Source organism: Camelus ferus, chromosome 11, assembly GCF_009834535.1.
Source record: "Camelus ferus isolate YT-003-E chromosome 11, BCGSAC_Cfer_1.0, whole genome shotgun sequence".
Classification (NCBI taxonomy): domain Eukaryota; kingdom Metazoa; phylum Chordata; class Mammalia; order Artiodactyla; family Camelidae; genus Camelus; species Camelus ferus.
In genome coordinates this window covers 16,955,930-16,983,707 of record NC_045706.1, presented here as the reverse complement: position 1 = coordinate 16,983,707, position 27,778 = coordinate 16,955,930, and positions in this window count along the sequence as shown.

Below are 27,778 nucleotides of genomic sequence, written 5' to 3'. Positions count from 1 at the left end.
AGAGATCTTTATGATCACGCCAGCTTGTTACATTGGCCTACAGCTAGAAGCAGATTAGAACAAGTCTTCAGGATAATAGTAATAGTAAAAGGTAACATTTATTGATGTGCCAAGTATTATCATGTTAAGTACTTCACAGGTGCTACTGTATTTAATACCCACAGCAACTCTAGAAGTAGGTCTTATTATCAGCTCCCTTTTATGGATGGGGGAACTGAAGCACAGAGAGGTTAATTAACTTATCCAAGGTCACACAATTAGTGAGCATTTATATCTCAGCCCAAAACAACACAGCCTGGCTTCAGAGCCCTTGTTCTTAGCTCTAAATAGCTTGGAAATGGCCTGTCGGGTCTCCTTTCTACCAGCTGAAGCCTATTTTCTATTTCAATTAATTCATCAAGGACAAGCATCTGCTAAATTCAAACCATGTATCTTTCTAGGCTCCAGGATGGGAAAAACGAGGAGGCTGGAGCCCTGGTCAGCTCTCTTGGCTGAGCTGACAGGACACGTGCAAAACACCCCTAATAGGCAAGATGGCCTTTGATACAGCAGCATTGGAACACACTGCTGGGCCAGCTCCATGGTTCATGCCATTTGCAAAGAGACTAGAAAGCAATCTAGAGTCCTGGTCCCAAATGTGGCAGTACCTGGTAAAATTTTTAAACATTGATATTCACCCCCCAGAGATTCTAATGTAATCAGTTAGGTGTGCTATGTGGGCCTCAGAGTCTTAAAAATCTACCCTGGTGATTTTAACGTGTAGCAAACTGTGAAAATGAATGATCTGTTGTTTATTGTGCTGTGAGTTAAAGAACCAGAGGGCTCACTGCAGGCGGTTCACTGTATACACAGCTGCCACATTACTACCTACTTCCACATAGATGTGCTTTCACATAATTTATTTAAACCTCACAGCCAATGAGGCAGCTTTTATTGTACCCACTTTACAGATGAGGCAATTGAGGAATAGCTAGGAAAGCAACTTTGCCTTGAGTAGACATCACAAAGTCCAGACTTCCACCTGGGGCTCTCTGCCTCTGAAGACTGCTCCCTTAACCGCTAGCCTTATTATGCTCCCCGACAGAAAGAGAACTCCTGAAGGAGCTGGATCAGGGCTGCGCCCTGAAGGAGAGGCGCAAGGCCAAGGAAAGGGGGTGGACATATAAGAGGGATGGGCAGTCAGCAAAGCCTGGATGTCTCTAGGCATATATCCATATACACAGACAAATGCATATGCTTCTGAGATGTTGAGAATTTCAGTCAACAGTATAACTGGCCATCTTCACTGTCAACCAAGCCATTTTGGCTCTAACATTTCTGTTCTTCCTCTGACAAAGTCTGAAGAAGGACCTGGGATTTGTCAGAGACTGGGTAGGGTAAAGGCGAAGAATTCTTAGATGGTGGTAAATAAAAGGAGGTAGAGAAATGGGGGCCCCTGAGTGCACTGGACTGCAGGAGCTGCAGTATCTCATAGCTGGCATTGGGTTTTTCTGGGTATCACCACTGCTACATTTATGACACTATGTGTCAGGAAATGCTCTAGCTTCTTTACAAGACATTGATTTATTTAAGCCTCACAGAAGCCCTGTGAGGCAAATTCTATTATTATCCCTATTTCACAGATGAGAAACTGAGGCAGAGGGAAGTTAAGCAACTTGCCCAAGATCACACAGTTATTGAACAGCAGACCTCAAACTTGAACCCAGAGACATGGTTCCAGCACCTCTTGATGATAATGACAATAGTGACTCTTACGTACTTATTCTGCGGTGGCCTGTATTTCACACACATTGTCTCATAAATCACACAGGTATCTGATCATTACTAGAAACAGGCTCTCTTGTTACTGTGCTCATTCTACAGAAGAGAGAACTTACTTTTAAATTCCTCAGCCTGGCATTACCTGTGCTTTGGAAGAACTAAGGCAGGGGCTGGGCCCATCCTTCAGGATAAGTGGTGAGGGGAGGGCACGTCAGATGGGAGGAGCAATTCTGAGGCACCATTTTGAGATCTGGCAAGGAAACTGAAGCAGCGTCTTAAGCGAGGGGGTGCAATTAGACTGGGCTTGTGGGAATCAGTAGCATTCACTGGGGCTCCTTAGGAGGGCTTACAGAGGACACAACTGAAAATCACAGTAGGTTGAGATTGGCTCTGTTGATTGGATACCATAGGTAAGGTGCCTGCTGGGGGTCTGGGGAGTTTGGATTCACTCATTCATTCAACAAATTTTATTTTGAATCTTTTCTATGGCCCAGGTGCTGTTCTAGGAACTTGGAATTTGTTGGCGAACTAAAGAGGCAGAGGGCATGCATCTTAGAGAATCACATGTCTTAATGAGCAGCTTCTTGGCAGCAAAGCACAAGCGACAGATCCCTACCATTAGGGATGCTGAAGGAAGGTTAAGAGACCTGAATTCTAACGTGCCCTACACTGAAGCTCTCCATCACTCACTCTCTGGGCCTCAGTTTTCCCTTCTGCCAACTGGAGAGTATTCCTACTTAACCTATATAGTGAAAATAGAGGGAAATAACAAATAGATGATCAAAAAGAAAAGCGTTCTGTAGCCACAAACAACAAACTCTCCCTCTGCTTTAAACCCACTTTCCTGAAAACTTTTATATAATTGCCAATAACACATCGCTCAAGAGCGGGTGAGGACATGCTGTCTGTTACTCTTCATTTGAGCTCCAGGACTCCTGCTCTCCAGAGGGGCTCGGCAGATGATTAACAAGCCGTCTAATGAATATGCAATACGATTCGGTCTTAATAAGTTTCGCAGCTGTTGGGAACTTGACAAGGAAAACAAAGCCATTGAAATATGTGATGTGGAAAAACGGCCTGCCCACCTCTCAGGGCCTCTCCAGATGGGGTCTCCCAGCCACGAAAGGGCCTGGGCTTTTCCAGAGACACAGAACGTGCTGCTGGTGGTGCACACCCACCTGGTCAGGGGTGCCCACCTTGAAAGCATCTTCTTTCCCCTTATACTTTGCCTCCTTAGCCATCTGTCTCTGAATTCTCAATATAGACAGATACACACACATGCAGACATGCACCATTTTTTTCCTATCAGATCAGAAGTAGGAAATGCCAACTTAGGGACAGGCACGTTAGACCAAGCAAGGACTCTAAGATAGATCCGAGTTGAAATCCTAACTTCCCCACTTACTAGCTATGCAGTCTCGGCCAATTCATTTTAACTTTTTGAGTTTCAGTGTCATCGTTAGTAAAACAGGCATAGTTAACACCTATCTTACGTGTTGTGATAAGGATCGTTAGCAGAGAGCTGAGAATATAGTAGGTGTTTAATAAGCAATAGTGATTATGTTAATATCATCACATCACCATTTCACTTCAGAAGAGATCAAAGCCTCCTTCCGAGTTTTCGTGGACATTTGTTGATTTCCTCGTCCAGCATCCCTTCTTCCCTTTTCCGGTACTAGCTCTCCACTTATCCTGTTCCCCACTGCATGGGGGTGGGGGGTGGCGGATGGAACTGACTGCACAAATAGTTTTTAGAAAAGCGTATGACCCAAGCCAAGCCAGAGAGCTGCAATCCTCTGACTTTGGCTGGAACCGTTAGAAAACAGTTCTCATTTTGTGTGGACTTCCACTCAGGAAAAGGCAGACCTGGAATTGCTAGGGCACAAGGAGAGAGGGTGGCTGAGCCCAGCAAAGAAAGCAAGCAGAGCTAAGAAACAGAAAGAGATGTTCTGATGACCTTGCCTGAGCGCCTGCATGCAGCTGTATCTGAAGCCCTCGAACTGTCAGCTGCACGAGGAACACACTCGTGGTGATTAAGTCACTGTGACTCAAGGTTTTGGCAGGTTTGGTCACAAGTAACCTAAACAGTTCTGATTTGGTGCATTTCACTGCATATAAATTCTAACACTAAGAATATATTTTTAAGTCAACATTTTTTTCTGAGTAGCTCGCAGCTTCCCACATCTTCCCAGGAACAATCCTCATTGCCATTTCTACCAAGACATTTCTACGTAACTAATTTTTGGCCCATAAACGTGACCCAAGCGCTAAAAGCAGCCGTTCACACCACCTCCTACACAGTGTCTGTGATTCGACAGCCTTGCATATTCAATAGAGTTGTTAATTGATGCATTTTCTTCTAAGATAGGTGGTTTCTAATGTCTTGAGATACGTAGATTACAATTCACAGCATCTGCGGGCACTGATGATTGGTTTCAGCTTTCAAGATTGTTATTTTAAAATGTGGGGATCTTCCAGGAACCATGAAGGTCTTGTTTACATGCAAACTACAGTTTAATTCTGCAAATGATAAGAGTTTCATGGAACTCTTTGAGGGGAATGCACATGATAATCACCACAGTCAGCCTCCTCCCTTTAAGCTTGTTGACATAGGGACAAATGGGCTCCGTCATTATTCTTCAGTGAAGTGCTATTTGTGTTTTGCATTTCTCATTCGCAATCGGTTTTATTTCAGGTCATTAAAGCCTGAGCAAAGTCCGTGGAAACTGTGCATGTCCAAGCAGTATATGGAAGGATATAGGTGGGTGTAGACAGAGAGGAACCACAAAGGATGCAGCTGGGCACAGGGGGGCCTCCCTAAGTTTGTAGTCCTGAACGGGGTGGGAGCGATGGAGCAGCATCGTGCTTGCTACTTAGTTTTGGGTTCTGAGGACAAGCCACATTATTCACAGCACGTAGGGACTATTCTCTGTTATAGCTATGTCCTCTTCTGTATTATGGCTATGTGTATTAAGCATGCTTTTGAGTTGGTCAGGCTTGAATTCAAATCTGGTCATGTGACTTTGGTTTGGATAATTTACTTCAGTCTAAGTCAGGATCTCCTCATCTCTAAAATGGGGGTAGTAACGTCTATCCTCCAGGTCTGTGGTAGATTCAAAGGCCTAACCCCTGGGACGCACCCAGCACAGGGCCTGGTCTGTGGGAGGTCCTCTAAAGACGCTGCCTCCCGGCTCTTCTGCGCCTCCCGATCTTCAAGGCCAGAGTCCATGAGTGTCTCACCTTTGTGTGCCACCAGCTCTTAGGAAAACAGCACCTGCTAAATGTTTCTGGAATGAATGCAAAAAGAGCAGTGACTTCATTCATTAGTGCAATTGTTTGACTGCCTCTCCCGCTAGACTGGACTAAATTCCAGAATTAACCTCCAGGAGCTGGAGGAGTGGATTCGCCTATGCTCATTATCCTGTCCTCAGTACCCTGGCCCCAGTAGGTATTAAATAAACACTTACTGAATGAGGGAATGAGTGAGTGACCAAAGGTACCACCATCATTATTGGAGGCAACACTAAGAGACAGCTATATGAGCATGAGCAGTGTGTGTGAGTGTGCACGTGAGTGTAATGTGGGTGTGTCCACATCATTCCACTCTATTAGCGTTTTGAGAGAGGCAGAGGGAGGAGGCCGTATTGAACAGAGGGATATGGAGGTAGGGAGCAAATATGTCTTGAAAAATTTAGAGAAGAGATGAAAGGTCTGGCTTAGAGTTGATCCCATGAAAGCCATCTCTTGGGTTTTTGGGAAGAGCATCACCATTTACAAATAGGGGTAATTTGGAATCCCCTCCTTTATAACATGTTACGTTTTCAATTCTTCTTACCACATTAGTAGAACTTCCAGGATCACTTTTGGTTTTCTGCTATTAAATTAATAGGCTTAATTTTTTAAAAGCAGTTTTAGATTCACAGCAAAATCTAATGGAAAGGACCCAGTTCCCACATACTCCTGCTTTCCCCACTTCCCTGTCCCACCTGCCACACACAAAGCCTCCTCCACTGCCAACATCCTGAATCAGTGGTACTTTTATTACAATGAGTGAACCAACATTGACACATCACTGTCAAGTCCACAGTTTACACTGGGATTCGTTCTTTGTGCTTATAGTGTATGGGTTTCGACAAATGTATAACGCCAGTGACCACCATTACAGGGGCGCACAGAGTAGTCCCCTGCCCTGAGATTCCCCTGTGCTCCTATTTCATCCATCACTCCTTCCTCTGAACCCTGGCATTCACTGATTTTTTTTTTCTGTCTCTATAGTTTTGCCTTTTCCAGAATGTCATGTGGCTGGAATCATGCAGCATGTAACATTTTTAGATTTGCTTCCTTCACTTAGTTACATGCTTTATAAGTTTCTTCTACGTCCTTTTGTGGCTTGACAGCTCATTTCTTTTTAGCACTGAATAATATTCCATTGTCCGGATGTACCACAGATTATTTATCCATTCAGCTATTGAAGGATATCTTGGCTGATTCCAAGTTTGGGCAATTATGAATAAAACTGCTATAAATATCTGTGTGCAGGTTTTGGGTGGACATAAGTTTGCAGCTCCTTTGGGTAAATGTCAAGAATCATAATTGTTGGATTGCATGGTAATAGCATGTTTAGTTTCGTAAGAAACTGTCTAACTGTCTTCTGATATCATTTTGCATTCCCACCAGCAACAAATGAGGGTTCCTGTTGCTCTCCATCCTCAGTGTTCTGGATTTTAGACATTCTTGCAGGTGTGTAGTAAAATCTCATTGTTGTTTTAATTTGCAATTCCCTAATGATGTGTAGTGGTGAGCATCTTTTTCATATACTTCACATCTGTATATCATCTTTGGTGAAGTGTCTGTTAAGATCTTTTGCCCTTCTTTAAATTGGATAGTTCAGTTTTTATTGAGCTGTTAGAGTTCTTTGTATATTTTGGGTACATCCTTTATCAGAGGTATCTTTTGCAAATATTTTCTCCCTAGATCACTCTCTACACAGATGTGATAGAGCACATCCCATCTTACTTGTGACTTCAATGGGAATATCTCTATCTTTCCAACAATAATATAATGTGAGTTTAGGCTTTAGGTGAATAATTCTGTCACTGTAGAGGAAAGCTGGATTTAAATTCTCAAATTACTGAACATGTAACTTGTCACTTAATACATAATGGACATTGAATTATATGTCTTATTAAATCATTTCTCTTTTGACCTATTAACGTGGATGACTTTTATTAATAGATTCTTACTATTAAACTATTTTTACGCTTCTGTAATAAAATCACAATAGTACAATTTTAATATACATACATCTGTTATTTTAACATATATAATACACACTAGTACATTATTTAGATTGATCTATCCTATCTGAGGTTTTAGTATCAGATTAAGCCCATAAAAAGAACTGGTTAAATTTCTTTATCTATATTCCATAACAGTTCACACAGTATGAAATATATCACTTTCTTTCAGTTTGAAAAATCTAACTTTTAAAAACAAAATAATTTCTTTTATCTACATTAATTTCTACCTCTTGTTGTTTATTGCTTTTATTATCTAATTTTTTGTAGTTAATTTATTTTTATTTTGTATTATTTAAGAATAAAAGCATTTAAGTGTAAGAATTTGCCTCTGAGTTTAGCTTTGTCTATACAGTCCCATACTTAATATTCTTATTGTTAACTTGTAAATTTTATATTATTTATTTTTGCTTTTCTCTTTGACCAAGATTTATTTATAATGTTTATGTTTTCCAAATAATTATATTTATAAAATATGTACTTGTTATTAATTTGTAATATTATTTTATTTAGGATAGTAAATTATTGCCTGAAAGTAGGACATATAATCTATTTGATTTCTCATTTTTTGGAATCATTTGGAACTTTTTTATGGCATAATATATATGCTATTTTATGTATGTGCTTTATTAGAACTTAAATAAAAAAGGAATATTCTTTATAGAGTATAAGGTTTAATATATGTTTATTAAATTAACCTTAAAATTTTATTTTTCAAAATCTCTACCAATTTATTTATTTATTTTTTTACTATTTTAATATATTTTTATTGAAGTACAGTCAGTTTACAATGTTGTGTCAATTTCTGGTGTACAGCACCATACTTCAGTCACATAGGAACATACGTACATTCATTCTCATATTCTTCTTCACTATAGGTTACTACAAGATATTGAATATGGTTCCCTGTCCTGTACAGTATAAACTTATTGTTTACCTATTTTATATATATTAGTATCTGCAAATCTCAAATTGGGAGTTTAAGATTTGCAGATGCTAACTAGTATATCTAATTACCTATTTACTTTTATCTCTTGGCTTGTCAAATGCAAACAACTGTGCAAGCTGCCTACTGCATTTTCACCTTTCTGTCGTTTTCTCCTTGTGTTTTCATTGGCCTTTGCTTTATGTATTTTGATGTCATAATGTTTAACAGTTTTGCCTTTTTCATATTCATTTTAGAGGAAATTCTCTTCTATACCAAGGATTAGATGTCTCTCAGGTATCAAATCAGCTCTTTGGGGATTCTAATATGGTTTCAAATTCTGCTATTGCAATTTTAATTTCAATTTTATTTTTATGTAAATTCATTTAGCTTCCTTTTATTTCCTCCTATATCTTCTCTAAATGAAAAAATTCATGTAAAATGTTTTGAATAGTGCTTGGCACAGAATAAGTGCTCAATAAATGTTAACTATTGTTGTTATTAATATCTTTTGTTTTTTTTTTTTGGAGAGCATATTTTACAGAGAACTTATTTTAAAGCTACACAAGGACCTGCTTGTGTAAGATCAGTATATCTCCTATGTGTTTCATGAATGCCCCCTTTCTAGGCCATGTGAGAACAATACTCTCCTTTCTGCCAGAGGCTCCCTGGACCCCCACAGCATTCTGTTTTCCCATCTTAAATTGCTTCTCCAAGCTGGATGTTCGCCCTTCAACAAGTTGGGTGTGTTCTCTTTGGTCCTATTCACTGAACCACTATTTGCTTTCAGAATTTCCCACCCAAATCTTAACTTGGAGGGCTGGATGATATAAACTGCATTTTCAGTTCAGCGATCTAACAAGCCGGGTGGGAAGGGATGGGAAGCGGCTGGAGTCCTAGGTTGGCTAGGGTTGGGAAAACTCTAATCCACTCTGCATTGTTTAGTGAATCGTTTACAATGGGGTGACATTTTTCAACCAGCTTTCTATTCAGTTTCATGTTTTTGCCCAGGGCACCTGCAGCCCTATCCACGCTCTTACCCGACTCTATTACCCATCTTTTCCTCTCATCTGACCGCTCTGGGAACCCTGAGATCCCCAGTGGCGCTGAGTTTGAGGGCTGCTAATCTGTGTGGTCAAAAAGCAGTCCAAGTCCCACCTTTTATGCCACACAGCTTCCCATTAGTCTTAAAAATTAGGGCTTCCCAGCAGAGATTTTTCTCCTTGATTCATACTGGGAACAGATATCAACGTATCCAACGTGCCACTGTCCCAGTTTGCCCAGAAGAGTCCCAGTTTTATACATCTACTAATGCTTACTGATTATTTTAGTGCCCCCTTTCATTCTCAAAAGTATACCTGTTTGGCATATAAATAATATAATTTTCACATGAGAGATATGTCTTGATCTGCTTGAGTAGGAAGAAAGCCTACTCTGAAAGGGACATAGGTCTGGCACTGTAAAGTAATAAACCTTTCAATAAGGGGGTGAGAGGCCAGTGAGGCTGTGCACTTGTGTACATGAGAGCAAATGCCACTGTATTCATCTGAGATCACTCTCTCTGTTCTATTTGTCTGGAACCTTTTCTTAGAATCAGCACTCACTCTCAGGAAAGCGTTTCAGAGTTCGCACTTAGAAAGCAACCTTTCTGACACATCAGACTTCATAATCAGAGGCCATCTCTCTCTGCTTAGCCTCACTCATCCCCTGCTCATTACTAATCCCTTAAGTTCTAGGACACTACAGCTGACACACATCTTCAGGCGACAGAAAAGGCTGATGCAACCATAATAAGTTGTCAGCCAGTTCAACACGGAGCAGTAGGAGGCAACAACGATAATAATTAGGTTCAAAATAAGTGTGAAAACTAAAGGATAATGAAGTATTCTACGTTCCACTGGGTTACCAGGCAGTCAGGGGTCCTGTAGCAGCTCCGGTCTGCTAGTCAGACTGACAAATCAGACGTGGGAGTCTTTCTGTTCACCAAATAATGAGTAGGCATGTTCAGCAACAGGATGGCTCTGCTACTCCCCATGTAGCAGATTTCCTGCTTCCATTAATCCCTAATGGAAGGGATTCCAGCAGAGGCAGGCGAGAGCCTAAAAGCAGATCCCTCTTTCCTCTCACATCTGAAGGCCTGCCTAACTAGGAAGACAATGTGGCAGGTGGAAACAAGGTTTAGGCTTTGTGAGATGCTAGGTGCTGGAAGAGGGGAGTTGGGCACAGGGCTCTCTTGCCCACCACCCCCAGCTCACCTGCCCTTAAATTCATCACAGGGGACAGTAGCTACAATCCATATCCTGCTTTCCATCAACCAGATGAGGAAAGGAGGTGACTACTGGCTTTGGTCTTACCCTTCACCACCAGGAGATCTTGCCTCCACCACTCTTTGTAAGAGCAGTGCTCAAGAACATGAAATTTGAATCCAGACAGACTTGGGTTCAAATCCTTGATCTGCCACTTCCTAACTGCCTGGCCTTAGAAAATGTATTTGCTTTCTTTGTGAGTCACTCCTCCCCTCAGTAAAATGAGGATAATAACACTTTCCTCACAGTGTTAGAAAGAGGCATTAAGGAGATGGGCATTTACAAGGTGTTTAGTTCAGGCTTGGCACATAATGGGGTTTAATTAGTGGTACTTTCATGATTAATATTTGTTGAATGAGGGAATCACTGAATGAATGAAATGGGACTAGAGCTGGGAGAGGAATGAATGAATGAATGAATAATAATTGAGTGACTACTCTGGGCTAGGCACTGTGCTAGGCATTGGGGGGAAAAGGCTGGGCAAAATTCAGATGCCATCTCTGCTGTCTTGGACTACATATAGTACTGGAACCAGACCTTAGCTCTAAAAGGAAATACAGCACTGATTACTGCACTTTAAATAACAGTTAAATGCACCTATAAAACAAGGGAACCTGCTCTCAGGGAAAGCTTTTCTAAGGATGAGCTATTTCTCAAGACTTGATCTCAGATCTGAGGGATGATGAGTTAATGAAGGGTAGTGGTGGCCATTCTGGAAGAGGAAACAGCATGCATGATGTGGTCAAGGAACCAAAGAAGGCAATAATGTGCTTTTGAGATATTCATCTGGGCACCTGGATCTTTGGAACTGGAAGCCCATGGAAGGAAGCCCCAGGATCCTGAGGCCATCTCTATGCTGTCAGCACATGGGCCTGAGTGAGCTGACATAAGAGGCTAATAGTGGGTAGAGGCTTAATGGCAACCCAGGAGAATGTGTTCTCACATAAGCCAAGGTATTTCAGTTACTATTGCTGCATAACAAATAGCCCCGAAATGCAGCAGCTGGAAACAACCATTATTTTTCCTATGATCTTGTGGGCTAGAAATTTACAAAGGGCTTACTTAGCTTAGCAGTTCTCAATTGGAGTCTCTCATGCAGATACAATCAGATGTTAACTAGGGCCATGGTCACTAGGCTGGACATCTAGATGGTTCATGGGTCATGGCTGCCAATTGACACTGGTTTCAGCTGGAGAATCAGCTGGGGCTGTTGACCAGACTGCCTACAGGAACTCTCCAACATGGATTTCATAAATTATAGCTAGTTTCACCCAGAGCAAGTATCCCCAGAGAAGCAGGAAATGCTGTGTGACCTACTGTTATCTAGTCTCAAAAGTCATACACTCTAACTTATGCTGCACTCCACTGACTAAGGCAATTACAAGGCCAGACAGATTCAAGGGGAAGGGACACAGATTCTACCTCTCCCTGGAAGGACTGTGAACAAATGTTGGAGCCAGGTTTTAAAACCACCACACAAAAGAAAAAATGATGACCCCTGCCAGTTGGTGATAAAAGCTCAAGTACAATGGGACATGAAAAAAAGATAGGATTTACCAATGTGGACGTCACCATTGACCTTCACCCAGGTACTGCACAAGGAACATCACAGGTAAACTGGCCCTTATTATTCACATGTGTATATTTTGTAACCTCAGTAAACTCTGAGAACTACTTTATATATAGTTCTCATAGTGCCTTGCACAGAAAAACTGGGTTTAGGTGACATCTCAAGAATTATGCTACTTATTAGTGTAATTGGGTCACAGCCTTGGAAATCCTCAAAGACAGAGCCTGAGTTACCCTGGTCTCAGTCTTCCAGTGCCTGGAACAGCACCTGGGTCACACGGGTGCTCGTCACCTGTTTCACAAACCAAACAAAATCAAACCAAGTGGAATTGCGCTAGTGGAATGCTTTATGAGAAAATGGTAGAACAATGACAATAAAAACTTCTTATTTTGAGGACTTTTCAGATGTATCTGCTGGAAGTTGAAGCAACCCCATCCCTGGCCAATACTGAGACTCTTCATCAAAGATGATGATCAGATCCAGATCTCATTCGCTACTTATCAAGGACTGACAACGTGCCAGATACCTTGGCCTGGGGAAAATCCATTCCTCAGATTTAACAGACTCCTGGGGCGGTAGCTCTTGGCTTCTATACTACACATCCTAAATGCCAAATTCCTAGGTGCATCCCCAGCAGGCTGCTTTATTTAGACAGCAAACACATCTCTTGGTTAGAGATTTTGAAAATAATGCGATCTATCTTCCTTCCTCCTAGCTATTTTCCATCCTTATGTAACGTGTGTTCTGGCCAAGCCAGGAAGCAGAAAGCAGCAGCCAGCACACACCTAATGTACTCAGGACCAGGGGACTGAGGCTCCATGCCAGGTGGCTCTGGACTTGCCGGATGCATTGCCTCAACAAGTTTGCCTGAAACAGGTAGCTCAGGGCAGTTTAAAATCCATCAAACAGAGTGACGAGCAGACAGTGCCGATGGAGGCCTAAGCCAGGGGCAGCGCTGGGTATTTGAGAGTGGACTTCATTGGTTCATGTTTCCTGGGACAGGGGAAAGCTAAGCCCAGGAAGTCTGCTCTCAGTTGGGAATCTTTCATCCTGGCCTCTTTTTCTGGCTCTTTTATTTGCCATGTCACTGTTTCATTGAGGCAAGCGTCTGCAGGTGGCTTTCTAACTGAGTGGACGGTGGACTTCTCTCAAAGGTCATTGACTAGCTTAGAAACTATTAGAATTCCAGAAGGCTACTCGCCTGACCAGGTGGGTTTTCAACTACTAGAGAATGAGAAGACAGCTCAGGATTTTCCACTGCCTCCTGTTAGTACAAGGGGCAGAACGTTTTCTTCTACCCTCTTAGGGTCCCTGGCTGGGTCTGAAAATCAACTACAAAAAGTTAACAGGAGAAAAGCATACAAGTTTATTTAACATAAGTTTTATGTGACAAGGGAGCCTTCCTAATCCGAGAAAAAGACCTCTGTATATTTATGCTCGGTTTAATAAAAAGTAGACAATCATGGAGGAATCTGATAGGTTAAGGAGTATGAGGTAATTGTAGCAAACTGGGGGAAATTAACAAGACATCCTTGTTAGGATTCTCCTTGGAGTCCCTCTGTCTTCGGAGATAAGGATCTCCCTTTCCTCCAGATATAGGGAGGGCACCTCTCACAGGAGGATTTATAACCTGTTCCAGCGGAGAATGGGGAGGGTGGGAGGAGGAGGGAGGAGGGACCTTCCTGCTTCTGGAGTTTTCTCAAACTCTCTCAGCTTAAAAGATTCAGTACGCAAGGTGCCATATTTGGGGGTAGTGTGTCCTAAACCCCATCACTAGTCTTTGTCTACTTCCTGTTCTCCTGGGCAACTTCACATAAAGCACAATAGGCTACAACTGTCAGATTTAATGGACCTGTTCTAACTGGTTGCACTTTTACTTACTTTTGGAGATAGATATAGGTTTCCACGTTTCATTGAATAATACATTTTAATAATTGTTCTTTTCCGAGCAAGAGCCTTGAAACACCCAGCCCAATAGTCTTTAATTCAGTATAAAGTGTCTCCTGATACTTTTCTAAATCTTTCAATACAAACGAGAGGCTGCAATTAGCATAAATGGCTGGAGAATACACAGTAAAGCTTAATCTTTTCCATAGCACCAGCTTGAGTATTAATCACTTCAGCTGGAAAGAGAAGGGATAAATGGTAGCCTTTGATACAGAAGTGCATTTTGAAATGAAATTATTTTCTTTCCCTGGTTTATTTGAGAAGGATTGGAAATTTTGGCCTAAACTTGTTCTCTAAGAAGAAAAAGGAGAAGTAGATATTCTCCAGTTCTGGTTCTTCAGAAGCACTAAAACTTTAAGAGATGCCTCCTGTAAACTTATAGTGAAGACTACTCGTTTCACTTAATACTCATCTGTACAACAGACATCAGAGCAGTGGGGCTGGAGTGAGTACAGCATTTGCTTAACCCGTGGTCACAGACATAACTGTTCTGTGCTGCCTCTTCCTTACAGACAGATGTCTTGGTACCCACCGGCTTTCGGACCAACCAGCTTTTGAACAACTTGTCCCCTAAAAGGATCTATCACATCTCTGGAGGCCCCAGTAGACAATACAGTGTACCATGGAAGAGTTGAAATATCTTCACAGCTTAGCTATCGATCCCTGTTCTCTTCTTTCTCCATCGCCAGTCAGTCAGTCCCCAGGTAGCATCAGTGTTTCTTTGTAAGCCTTGCTTTTCTTTCCCTTCCACTCCACCTCAACACCCACCACTTCAATGCAGGTTCTCAGCACCTGTGCCTGCTTCACTGCAGCAGATTCTCCTCTGGTCCTCCAGCCTCACTCCAATCACTTGCCATCATCTAATTCCCCACTTAGCATGTGAGAGATTGGGTGAAAAGAGACATGACTTTGGGGATCAGAGAGACCTAGATTTGAATCTGAAGCTCTCCACCCTACAGTATGTGAATGCGGACAAGTAATTCCACTTCTCTGAGCCCCTGCTCGCCTACAACATGTGAATAGCAACGCCGACCTCACAAAGTTGCTGTAAAATTGTATGAGAAGACACACATGAAACCCAAGTCAAATACCCTCACTGTGAGCTGCTCATGCAGGCTGTGCAGTCCAGAAGAACGCCCAGAATAGTCTTTTACCTGAGGTTAGAGCTCTACTTTCCAAGTTTTTTGGAGCCTAAAGAAAAGTAGGAACTCAGAAGGGGTTCCTCTTCTTTCAACCCATCACTAGCTCCTTACGAGGCCCGGGCCTTCAATCTCAATTTCTGAAGCCATTATACGTGGCTACTCCCACACAGTTACTAAAGAGCAATGCATGAGAGGAAGGAAAACCTTCCTCTGCCCTCCTAGGTTCAGTGGCTGGGACCTGAGAAATCAAACTGATGAAAGACAGATTAATAGGAGGTGGGGTGGGAACCAACCACTTTAATTACTTGTGTAGGCATGGGAGTTCACAGAGAAATGTAACTCAAAGAGGTGGTTAGAGTCTGGGGCTCATGTACCATTTTGAAGGGGTGGTAAGGTGAGGAGAAGAGGGTAGACACAGGAGAAAGGGGTTCAGGTTGACCTGGAGGATGAGTAGGAAATGTAAGGTAAAGAAGGGTTGTTTAACTGAAGCTTGGGCACTTCTTTCTTTCTCTTTCTTTCTTTTCTTTCTTTCTTTCGTTCTTTCTTTCTTCCTTCCTTCCTCCCTCTCTCTCTTTTCTTCCTTCATTCCTTTCTCTCTCTCTGTCTCTCTCTTCCTTCCTTCCTTTGTTAGTTTTTTAAACAACTTTACTGTGGTATAATTTCTGTACAGTAAACCACACACATTTCAGATGTGCAGTTTGATGAATTTTGATAGATGTATACACCCATGAAACCACCACCACAATCACGTTAGCTAACATTTCTGTCACTCCCCAAGAGGTGCAAATTTCAAACTAAAAGACCTTTAAAGTTGTAAGAAAGCAAATCTGTTGTCAGTGTAACAGTGAGATGACTGGCTATTATTTCCTGACGTCACATATACTCAAAATGAGATGTAAAAAGAAATACAATTAAATTCAATTAAAAAAAAAAAAAAAGATTGTTTAAGAAGGCATGCCAGGCAGATAAGAGTCCTCTCACTGCTAAGAGTTGTCTCCAGGGGACTTCTCTTCCCGGTAGAAGTGGAGGGAGACCCCTTTACAAACGGGAATTCACATCCTGCTTTTAAACAGAAAGGAGGAAGGCACGAAGGGAACTGTCTTCAGCTCAAAACAATCCTTATGCCCAAGGGCCACATGTTCGGGTGGAACACCTCTTAGACCCTGACTGTCTTAACTGCCCCCCTTCGCCTCATGGCTCCTATATCCCTTTAATTCCTTTGCTCCCTCCTCTTCAATCTTAAATTCACCACTTAAGTAGTGGAGGTGAGGGGGAGGATCAGGGGCTGGGGTACCCCTTAAAACAACTCCAAAGCATTCAGCCATTTTGCAGTTGAGATGAGTCTCCTCTTAACACATTTCCAGTGTGTTATTAAGCTCAAGCCTCTATCATTTTCCAATTGCTGCTATAACAGATTATAATATATTTCATGGCTCAAAAGAACACAAATGTATTATCTTACTATTTGATAGGTTAGAAGTCTGATATGGGTCTCACTGCGTTAAATTCAAGGTACTGACAGGGCTGTGTTTCTTTCTGGAGGCTCTGGGGCACAACCTGCCCCTTGCCTTTCTCAGCTTCTAGAGGCCACCCACATTCCACAGCCCGTGGCTTCCTTACTACATCTTCAGAATCAACAATGGTGCATCTATCTGACCCTTCTTCTCAGTCACATCTCCCTCTGACTTTCCACTTCTGCTTCCTTCTCCTACTTTCAAGGATACATACAATTACACTGGTCCCACCCAGCTAATCCAGGATAATCTCCCAATTTTAAAGTCAGCTAAAGCTGATTAGCAACTTTAATTCTCCTTTGTGGTGTAACCTTAGATATTCCCAGGTTTCATGGATTATGACATGGATGTTTTTGGTGGATCATTATTCTGCCTACTCTTTCCATTTCTCCTCCTTCTCCTCTTTCTTTGTCTTTTTCTTTTCTTTTCTTTTTTTCCTAATGTCCCCTTTTGTTAACTTCAATAAACTCCACATTCCATTAAAAAGAGTAAAGCAATTAGCATCTAGGGAAATAGGGTGGGGGCAGAGCACCCCTCTATACATCGAAAGAAACAAGAATTTAGCAGAGTGCCTTATAAAGAGGAAATTCAATGCATGTTGGTTTCCTCCCTTTTAAGTAGAAAAACAGCATCCTCTTTACTAATTGGCATGAGCTTGCCTTTCTGGTCCAGCATTCCTCGTTCTCTGCAGTCTGGTTCCAACCAGTCCATACACATCATCACCACCTTGCATATTCATCATCTCCAAATGTCATTCAAGCCAATGAACTTGTGTGAGAACCCTCCCTCTGTGCCAGGCCTGGTGCTAAAAGCAGATAAAGTGTATTTAGTCCAACCTCCTCAAGGGTCTGATATTTGAGTGGAGCAGTTTTGCCATCTTTCTCCACCTGGCACACCACAATTTCATTATCACTCCCCTGTAACTTCTCATTTCCTTCTCCCAGTGCAATGCTCAGTCTGCCTCTTCTGTGAAGCCTGCCTGTCAAGCATGCACCCCTTTCCAACCTAAAGGGAGTCCTCCCCTTGGAGAATTCAGAGTACATGTAGTCACACTCCTCATTTGATGCGGTTTTTGAGTGGATGTCTTCTGAGTCACTGGGATGCCTCCTGAGTCCCTAAATAATTATCTCATTTTTCCCAACTGAAGTGTAGATTCCTCTAGGGCAGGAACTATACTTTCAGCCTTTCAGTGTTTCCCACAAATGGAGGAGTGGGTGCTGAGTTGGGAGCTGGGGGGATGCTTTGTTTTTAAGAAGTAGAAATTGCAGAATAGCATTGAAAAAAAGTAATGAAATAGTTTTCTGGTCATCAGTGCTGGTCACCAAAATGCCTAGCTCTCCTTTTGGGCATACGAGAAATTGCACTTCCCAACCCCTTGAAGTTAGATGTGGTCATACAACTTGCTTTGCCCGGTGAAATCTGAGGAGAAATGATACAGTAACTTCCAGAATTCATTTAAGGGCTGGTGCATGACGTTCCCTAACTGTCCCATCTTCTTTGCTGACTGACTACTGTCTAGAGTGAAGCAAAGAGCCAGTGCCCCCAAATGAGGCCGTACGGAGTAACCTCTGACTGGACCGAGATGGACATGTAGCATAAACAAAAATTGAACCTTGTTGTTTCAAGACATTAAGATTTGAGTTTTCTTTTAATAGACTGATTTTTTTAGAACACTTTTAGACTGAGCATATAGTTTGGAAAAACTAGTACAGAGAGTTCCCATATACCTCTTGTATCCAGTTTCCCCTATTATGAACAGTTTACATTAGTGTAGTATATTTGTTACAATCAATGAACCAATATCGATACATTATTATTAACTAAAGTCCATACTGTGTTCAGATTCCCTGAGTTTTTACCTCACATCCTTTTCCTGTTCCAGGATCCTAGCCAGGACAGCACATTGCATTCAATGTTCATGTTTAGGCTCTTGGCTGTGACCCATCCTCATACCCCCCTTGTTTTTAATGACTTCAATAGTTTTGAGGAGCGCTCGTCAGGTGTATTGTAAGACACTTCTCTACTGGAATTTGTTTAATTTTTTTCTCATAATAATGAGTTCAGGGAGGAAGATCACAGACATAAAGTGCCATTTTCATCACATCATATCAAGGTAGGCAAACACCATCAACGTAGCATCAGTATACACGTTGACCTTGACCACCCTGGTCAGGAAGTCTGTGTCAGCTTTCTCTACTGAAAAGTCAGTCTTTCCTTAGCCCTTTTCCCATAGCGTACTCTTTGGAAGGAGATCACCATGCACAGCCCACATCTGAGGAGTGGGGAGCTACGCTCCCTCCTTATGGTGGAGTATCTGCATAAGTTATTTGGAAGCTTTCTATACAGGAGATTTATCTCTTCTCCGTTCGTTAGTTTATCCATTCATTTATTCATATATCCAATCATTTATTTAAATCAATAGGAACTCATTAACATTTGTGGTACACTATAGTTTATAGTTCAATACTACTTTCTTTCTTTGTTGCTCAAACTTTTCCCTCTTTGCACATTGAGGGCTCTTTCTGTTAGCTCCTGTGCTCCTTTGACATGCCCCCATTGTTTTGTTTGTTTTGAGCACTTCCTTACTTTCTAAGGCACCACAAGATGTTTCAGGATCATCTTGCGTATTTCTTGCCCCAGTCCTAGTAACACATTTCTCTAAGAAACCCTGGTTCTTTTTTTTTTTTTTTTTTTTTGAGAATGGTTTTTAGAAACCAAGGTCTGAGTGCTAGGTATGCTCATTGCTACTGGGGTATCATTTCTTTTAAGCCCTCTCAGATGATGGAGCAAACAGATATATAAGCATATACTAAACTGTGTTTATCCACACACCAAAGAATATTTCTATGTGCAGCCATCTGTATCTATATGAAACTAAACATGAGTTATTACAGACTGTTTCCAACTCTAAGCCACTATCACTGGATCATTCTCATCTCCTCCCTTGCTCATCTGTAAATTATCCCTCCAACAGTGAGAACTATGGTTCCCACCACCCACCACCCACTTACTTAGTTGTTCATATATACATACAGAGCAGTATCAGAATTTATAACCCATACTTCATGGGAAGTAACTTTACCCACTAGAATAAAGTTCTTGTGTGCAATTCCTTTTGCTGTTAGTCTCTCTCATTTCCAAAGTTACTTAGGTCAGCATCTTTTCCCCCCTTACCTCCTTCAGTAAAATTGTTTCATACATTTGTAACACATTTGGATTCTTTGTCACAGTCTGCATGCCTTCCTTAGATCTGGGAGCTTTAAAAAAAAACATATTGATACAATATTCTAGTCCTGTTTTTTACATATAGTTCCTCATGAAAGTGGTTACTGTATATCCATTAAAAAAATAGACCTCAGAGTTTGCTAGGAAGACATGCTTTTTCTGCTTCATCCATTATTCTGAGGTCAGAGAAAAACTCAACTTTACTCTAGGAATTTTCTGCCTACTCTGCACTAAATCTGCTTCTTCAAAACTATAGAAGGTTAAATGTCCATCATGTCTATATCATGTGGTCCTTTTAATAAAATACTGCTCTGATCATTTCCCACTGTGCCCACAAAGCACCTTTCCCAGCCCACATAGGAGTTGGGTCTTGACCACATCCCTGAGGTTTAAAGACTGGCAAATTTGAACTCACTAGGCAGCCAAGAGGCCAACAAGAGCCAGTGACAGCCATGCTGCTGGTCTTCTACTGTGCCTGCCTGCATCCTAACTCAGCCTTCCCTTCAGCTGCCAAGCCCTGCCTCTTGACCGTGCTCTTAGAAACTCTAGAATTGCATTTTTTCAATCTTGTTTTTCCTAGAAGAGGCTCTTAACAGAATTTTGCCTATAACTTTGGAGAATTCACAGTTTAAAGGAAAAGAACTGCAGAAAACTGTCTCCTCAAACACTGGAGATACAACGTAATTGTTGAAGAACAACCCTGAGCAACCACTAGGATATAGAGTCTAAGGTGAGCCACGCAATTTCAAAAGCATAACTTTTGGACCATGATGCTGTATCTTAGCCTTAGGTCCTCATGGTTAAACTTGACTTTCACTGTACTCGAGAGCTGCATTCAGGTTCAGTGGTCCAGCCCGCCTGAACCAACCTGAGTGCTATGCACACAGCGAGAAACTTCTGGCCTGCCTATTAAATGTTTCTAAGTAGCAGCAAATCCATTGTCGAAAAAGATTGTTTTAAAACCTAAGGGAGTTTTTAGCACTAGCAACTAATAAGGAAATACTTGCAGATGGATAGGAATATGCTAACACTATGATTGCCTGACACAAAGCAGGTAGATGTGTTCACACACATACATGTACAGGTTCGTACACTATAAAGAAGGAAGGAGTCTATCATGGCAGCCTTCCACTCTCTGGCTGCATGATTAGAAATATTTTAAAGTTATTAGAAACGGTTTTAAACCACACTATAGTCAGTGCTCATAAAGATTCACACTGAGGGAGACCCAGGAAAAATAAACATAAGCCAGTTCTAAAATGGCCTGCTTAGACATAGTAAACAATCTTATGGTTACCAGGGAAAGGAGGGTGGGAAGGGATAAATTTGGGAGTTTGAGATTTGCAAATGTTAGCCACTGTATATAAAAATAGATTTTTTAAAAGTTTCTTCTATATAGCACAGGGAACTATGTTCGATATGTTATAATAACCCTTAATGAAAACAAATAAATGTATGTATATGCATGACTGGGACCTTGTGCTGTACACCAGAAATGGACACATTGTAACTGATGGTACTTCAATAAAATAAAATAAAAATAAAATAGCCTGCTTGGATAATTTTTTTTTTTTTGCTTATTTTTCATACTATGATTGCTCACCACATGCCTACAGCCTCCAGTTAAGAAAATTATATTATACAGGAATTTGACACAACATTGTAAAATGATTATAAATCAATAAAAAATGTTAAAAAAGAAAAAAAAGAAAATTATATTATCCAGAGTCCCAACCTGTGCAATAAGCATGTGCTCCCACAAGCAAAGCATTTGAGAGCCTTCCAGTTTCATACCAGGAACACCAGCATGCATCTGTCACTGCACTGAGCTACACTGCAAACAGCAGACAATGAGTCAAATACAATTTTGAAAATTTAATATGTCAATTTACAACTGCCACTCGCAGAGTGGTTGGAAAACCAATTTGCAGAGGAGTGGGTCAGAAGTGGTAAACAAATCCCCAGTGCTAAGCAGTTGCTGATGTAAATTGTCTGAAATGAAAGATGTTTATTCATGACCACAGTGGGCTCAAAAAATTAATTTAGAGAAGTTTGTTTTTTTTTTAACCTTCCCTGGAGTACGCAGTTCTTAAATAAATGATCAATACCTGACCTGAGCCCAAAAGAAGGACTTGTCCAGGATCAGGCAGGTAATTACTTATAGTGATGAGCAGAGGAAGGGTTTCAGCCGGGAACACAGTGGCATTAATCATGGCTTTAAGCCAGCCCTCCTCTTCTAGTTGCATTATTTGAAAAATCACTGAACAACTTTGTCCACTAGAAAATTCATAGATCAGGGCGAGTGTTTCAGAGACTTTCATTTCCAGGACAAGCCCCAGAGTGGGTAGAGAGAATTATTTATGGGAAATAAGGTCATTCTGTGCTTTTTAGGAGACACTGGACTTACTGGTCAGACAAGTGAGCCTGAGTGATGGGGGCCAGGGGGAGGTGACTGAGACATGGGCCATTTGAGCCTGTAAATATTTGTTTAGTTCTCTAGTGGGAATTAGGGTAGAACATTTGCTCCATCTCTTCTTCAAAACAAAATGCCCACAGCTGGTGCTGAAACCTTCCACCTTTACAAGCTAGACCAAGATGAAAAGGCTAAAGCCGGTGGAACAAGTCTGGTACTTCAGCTCTGGAAGTTCCTTTGTTTTTTTTCCGAAGATGATTAACTCACAAGCTCACGGAAGAAAAGCGCAGCGCAATGAGGCAAAGCTGAAGGACTGCTGGGCATGCAGATGTAACCACCCCCCAACGCACACACACACAAATTCTACTTCTAGGAATCCAGAAATATCACTCCAGTATGTAAGCACTGTCACAGCCAAAACAATAAGCCATCGATGTCCATCACCATCATTTTTAAAAATGAATATTCCATAGCCATTAAAATCTAGAAATAGCCACAAAATAAAGTAGATCTCTATGTACTATGTGGAATGATTTGCAAGATAAATTATTAAGTGCAAAACAGCTAGAAACAGAATAGTATGTAGAGTTTGTCTCCATTTGTATAAAAGAGTACATATTTATAAATATTTTATATTCTATCTTATATAAACACAGAAAATTTCTGAAAAATATCTAAGAAACTATGTACAATGGTTGCCTTTTGAAGTAGGGATGGGAGTCATAAAAAATGGAGAAAGGGGTTTCCATTTTCCTTTTGTGTTTACTTTTCTTACTATAAGCATGCATTCATATAAAATTAATATTCAGTTAATTAAAAATCCCTCTTTGTTAAAAAGAACATAGATCTAGTAGTCCATGGCTCTTAAGTTCTAAGTCCTCTGTTATTTGATGACTAGTGAGAACTTACTAAAACAGGCCCTGGGGTCTGGCTCTACCTTGGACTCTGGGCATGACCTTGGGTAAGTCACTAAGGGATTTTTCTATAAATAAATAGGTTGGTCTAGAATTAGGATAGTCAAAGAAGATGTCCTATCTGCTGTGGTAGCTAAGGGTGTGGAAGGCTAGGAGAGAAGCCGAAGGATTCCAGATGCTGTACACAAATCTCTGCTTTGAAAATGGACCCAACTTTATCCAGTCTAGATACATGGATCTTCGCCTTAAGTTAGAAGAAGGGTCTTGAAGCTAAAACCTACTGAAAAATCCGACATCCCATGGATGTCATGGATGCACAACCATAGTGGTTACTGTTTACTGAATGCCTGGGATGCGTCAAGCGCTGGGCTAGCAACCTTGTATGCACCGTTTTTATTAATCCTTACGGTAACTCTGTGAAGTCGGTACTATTATCATCTCCATCTTACAGCTGAGGAGAGATAAATAACCTCTCTTGTCCTGGCCTATATCCCATAGCACGAAAACACTGAAGCAGAGATGGAGAACAAACCCAAGAACGTGTGAATCCCAAGTCCGTGTACTTGATGACTGTGACGTACCTGCTAGGCATCTGAAGAGGAGAAAGTGGGTTCCCATCTGCCAGCTCTGCTAACCTACTAGGAAGTTCACTGGCTGACACGCAGTATAAGGTAGACGCTCAGCAGTGATGCTTACAGAATGGTCTGGGGAGGAGCAGCAGCACCTGTGAGCTCGTTGGCACCACAAAATCATAGGCTCTACCCAAGTCCAGTTGAATCAGAATCTCTGGGGTGAGGTACTACTGTCAGTATTAAAAGATCCTCAGGGATACCTTTGGTAAGAGAAATGATGTGGGACCACTACTCAAAGCTCATTCTAGATCAGTGGTTCTCATCCCTTCTGAATATTAGAATTACCTAGAAATTTTCTTAAAACTATTGATACTTAAACCCCACCACAGATCAATTAAATCCTAAGCAGGCCATGGAAGTGTGTATTTTAATAACTTCCTAGATTATTCTGATGTGCAGCTGAAGTTGAAAACTATTTTTCTAGACCTCAAACTTCAAAGACAGTGTGTCTCAACCATTGGTTGCACATTAAAATCATCTGGGGCACACTAAAAAAACCCTAATGGTGGGTCCCCTCCCCAAGAAATTTTGTTTTTAATTACTCTGGGGAGTGGCCTGGACTCTGGGTTTTTTTTTTTTTTTTTTTTTTTTTTTAACATTCCCCAAGCAACCTGAACATACAGCCAGTCAAGAAGTACTATACGAGGTGTGGGAGGCAGAACCTGACACAAGCCTGGTTTCTGAGTCTACGTGGCTCATCTTCTGATTCAGATGCAACAGAAGACTATGGCTAATGGCAAAATTGTTCTAATGGATAATCCACAAGTACCCGGGCACTCTGATCATATCCTAGCCCTGGTCATGGCACTCAAAGACACTTATTTGTCAACTAGACTATAGTGTAAAGGTTCTGCTATACATCTTCACTTCCTGTCGCCTCCCCTAGACTCTCAGGCAAACATGAGTACAGATACTGCAGCATTATAAGCTTGACACTTACATAGATGAAATCTTGGAAATCTGAATCATCATTCCCAGGGAACGTGTAAAATTGCAGTCTGTTGAGAAGGAGAAGCTTGAAGGAAGTAAACTCAGACCTGAAGTACTCCTGAGAAAATCATGCCTTTTGAGGAAGAACAGTGCATCATGTCTTTTAATGAACCGGATATATTCACTTGGATCTCATGTTAATTTAGAGCTCCTGCAAATCCCAACTGAGGAGTTAAATTTGCATTTATATAAAGGCTGACTACTCTACCAAAAGTCATCAGTCCTAAAAATTTATTTTTCTATGGGAAATAGTAAAGTAAAAATAACATCATCCAGTCATTAGGCGAAAGTACTAAACAGACCCTGGGTTTCTGAGTCACAGAGATCCAAGTTCAAGTATGGCCTCTACTTTTTACTAGTTGGGTAAGTGACTCCATCTAAGTTACAACTTCCTCATCTGAAAAATGGGGATAATATCGCTTTCACAGGGTGACTGGTAATAATCAAATAGGGTAACGTGCATAAGAAGCTCCTAACACAGTGATTTGAATGCTGCAAGCACCAAATAAATGTTTTTCATCAATGTCCTCACCTTTTTTTCCCCAAACAGACAGAAGAGGAAATGTATTTCTTATAATTAATGAAAATTCATTCTAGTACCTCAATGGGCAGCTACTGGAAGTCACCTGGATCAAAAAGTCAGCGTTCCACCTCTTGGGGTCCTTGTCAGTTCTTTAGGCTCTTCATCAAGCAAAGGAACTACCATGACTCACACCAGGGAGGAGTGCTCAGCATCAAAAATTAAAAAGCAATGAGAAACTGAAAGTCATCCAAGAATAAGGAACTAAGACTAAGAAATCAGAAATCAGAAATTTAAAAATGGAATAAAACTTCAACTATGGCTTGACCAATCCATGCTTTATGAAGTCTTAAGGACTTCCTTCCTTGGCTGCTCTGATCCCACTCATTCCTGGGTCTCCTCCCAAAAATCTAGTATCTCCTTCCCAGTCTTTACATCATTTTCTTCCTCTGGTCAACTCTTGTGTACAGCAGTGTTCTCTTAGGAAGAAGAGAAGATGGTCAAAGGCAGAAACTTACAATCTTGTCCTTGCCCATGATTTCAAGGACGGCATTTGAAGGATTGCTCTCAAAGCCATTCTCCACTCCAAGGTCTTCTTCTGAGCTCCAAACCTGAATGTCCAACTGCCTGCTGGATATAGATTCTTTGATTTCCAACTGACACCTGAATCCAACACGTCTAAAACTTAACCAGCATTCCCCCCAACTGTGTTCTGTCTCCTATAATCTGTATCTCAATGAAAGATGCCTCCAGTAATACAACCATAAGTCAGAAACCATTCTTGACACCTCATTTTAAATACATCCTGATGATTTAATTTTTCATTAATTCACCAGATAACTCCAAAATGCATCCACTTCCTATTGTAGAGGCCAGATAGCCACACAGGAAAAAATTAAAAACAGCTGAAGGTAATTTTCATTCATTTAATCAATATGCATCATTTTATTCTTTGGTAGACATTGCTCTAGGTTCTCTAATAAAGAGAAAAACAAAACAAAGTTTCTGCCCTGGAGGAGTTCATAGTCTAAAGTAGGAGTGAGAGAAGAACACGTTCATGTATCAGTGACAAGAATTCAAAGCTAAGATAACCGTAATATAGCATAGTGCTTGCCGAAATAAATTCTTTCAACCTTGCAAATTTTGACAAGGGCTCCTGGGGAGACAGAAATTGAACAGGAAATATAAGGATAAAGAAGCACATCAAGAAGATTCGACTGCCACCATTCCTACCACTATTGCCTAAGATTTATTAAATACGTTACTATGCACCAGGCCCTGTGATCAACACTAAACATACATGATCTTATTTCTTCCGCCCAACAGCCCAGTGTGATGGAGGCTACAGTAAAAATATTTCCATTTTCGTGATGGAGAGACTGAAGCTGACAGAGGTTGAATATTGCCCAAGATCACACAATTGGGAAATCACAGAGGTTCTAACAGGGTCCTTGTTTCATCACTGCACCACATAGAGAATGCATGCCTAGCAGAATATAAGATAAATGCCATGGGAATGTCCCAGAAGGCAGGGCTCAAGCTGTGTTCTCCAGTACGGTGGCCACGAGGTGCACATAGCTCCCAAGCACTTTGTGGTTAGGCCAAGTTTGTGTGCTGTAAACGTAAAATGCAGGCCACATTTTGAAGACTTCATGTAAACAAAAGAATGCAAAATATCTTAATAAAGGCTTTTATATCAATTATATATTAAGGTGGTAACACTTTGGCTGTATGGGATTAAAAGAAATAAATTATTAAAATGAACATTCCTGTTTCTTTTGACTGTTTTTTTTTTTTGTGTGTGGCTATCAGAAAATTTTAAATTTCATATGTGACTTAACATCTGTGGCTTGCGTTCTGTTTCTATGGGATATCACTGAGCTAGAGGCATGGAGGGGGTGGTAAGATAACTCTGAGCAGAACTGTCTGAGAAAGTATCACAGAAGCATCAAGACCTGAGCTGAGGGTTCAGAAGGATGAGTCAACACTGACTGAGCAGAGAGAGAAGGCAGACTTCTTAAGTGGAAGGACTAGCTAAGAAGGAAGGGAGGCATGATTTCTGTTGGGGAACAGTGTAGAGGTCGGCAGAAGCTGAACCATGGAGTTTGTGCAGAGCACTTGTGCATTAATTAAAGCTCTCGTTTAGACTGACATCTGTAAACAGGAAATAGCTTTTACTGAATTCTTCATTGGATAAAATGTAAGGCCTACTGTAATTCTAGTGCAAAGGGAACTACACTGTCAGTTTAAATCACAGTGCCACTTGGAAAACTGCTATTCTGTGAAAACATTAGGTGAGTCCTTGGAAATTCAAGACTGCAATTTGCTCATCCTTGAAAATTTCAAGTACATCATCTCTAACCGAAAGGTAGCGCTCCAATAAAGATTTTAATAAAGATTTTATTTCAGATGAAAGATTGTACTTCAGACTACAGGTCCTGGCCCCAGATTTGCATTAAGCTTAATTTTTTTTATATAACTGTTCACCTGAATGCATCTCCAGTGCAGTTATCATGCTTGTGTACAGACATGAAATCTTTGGAGTCAAACAGAGCTGGGTGGCTAAGCTGATTCTCCTTCTTACCAGCTAGCTACATAACCTCTCTGAACCTAAATAGCTTT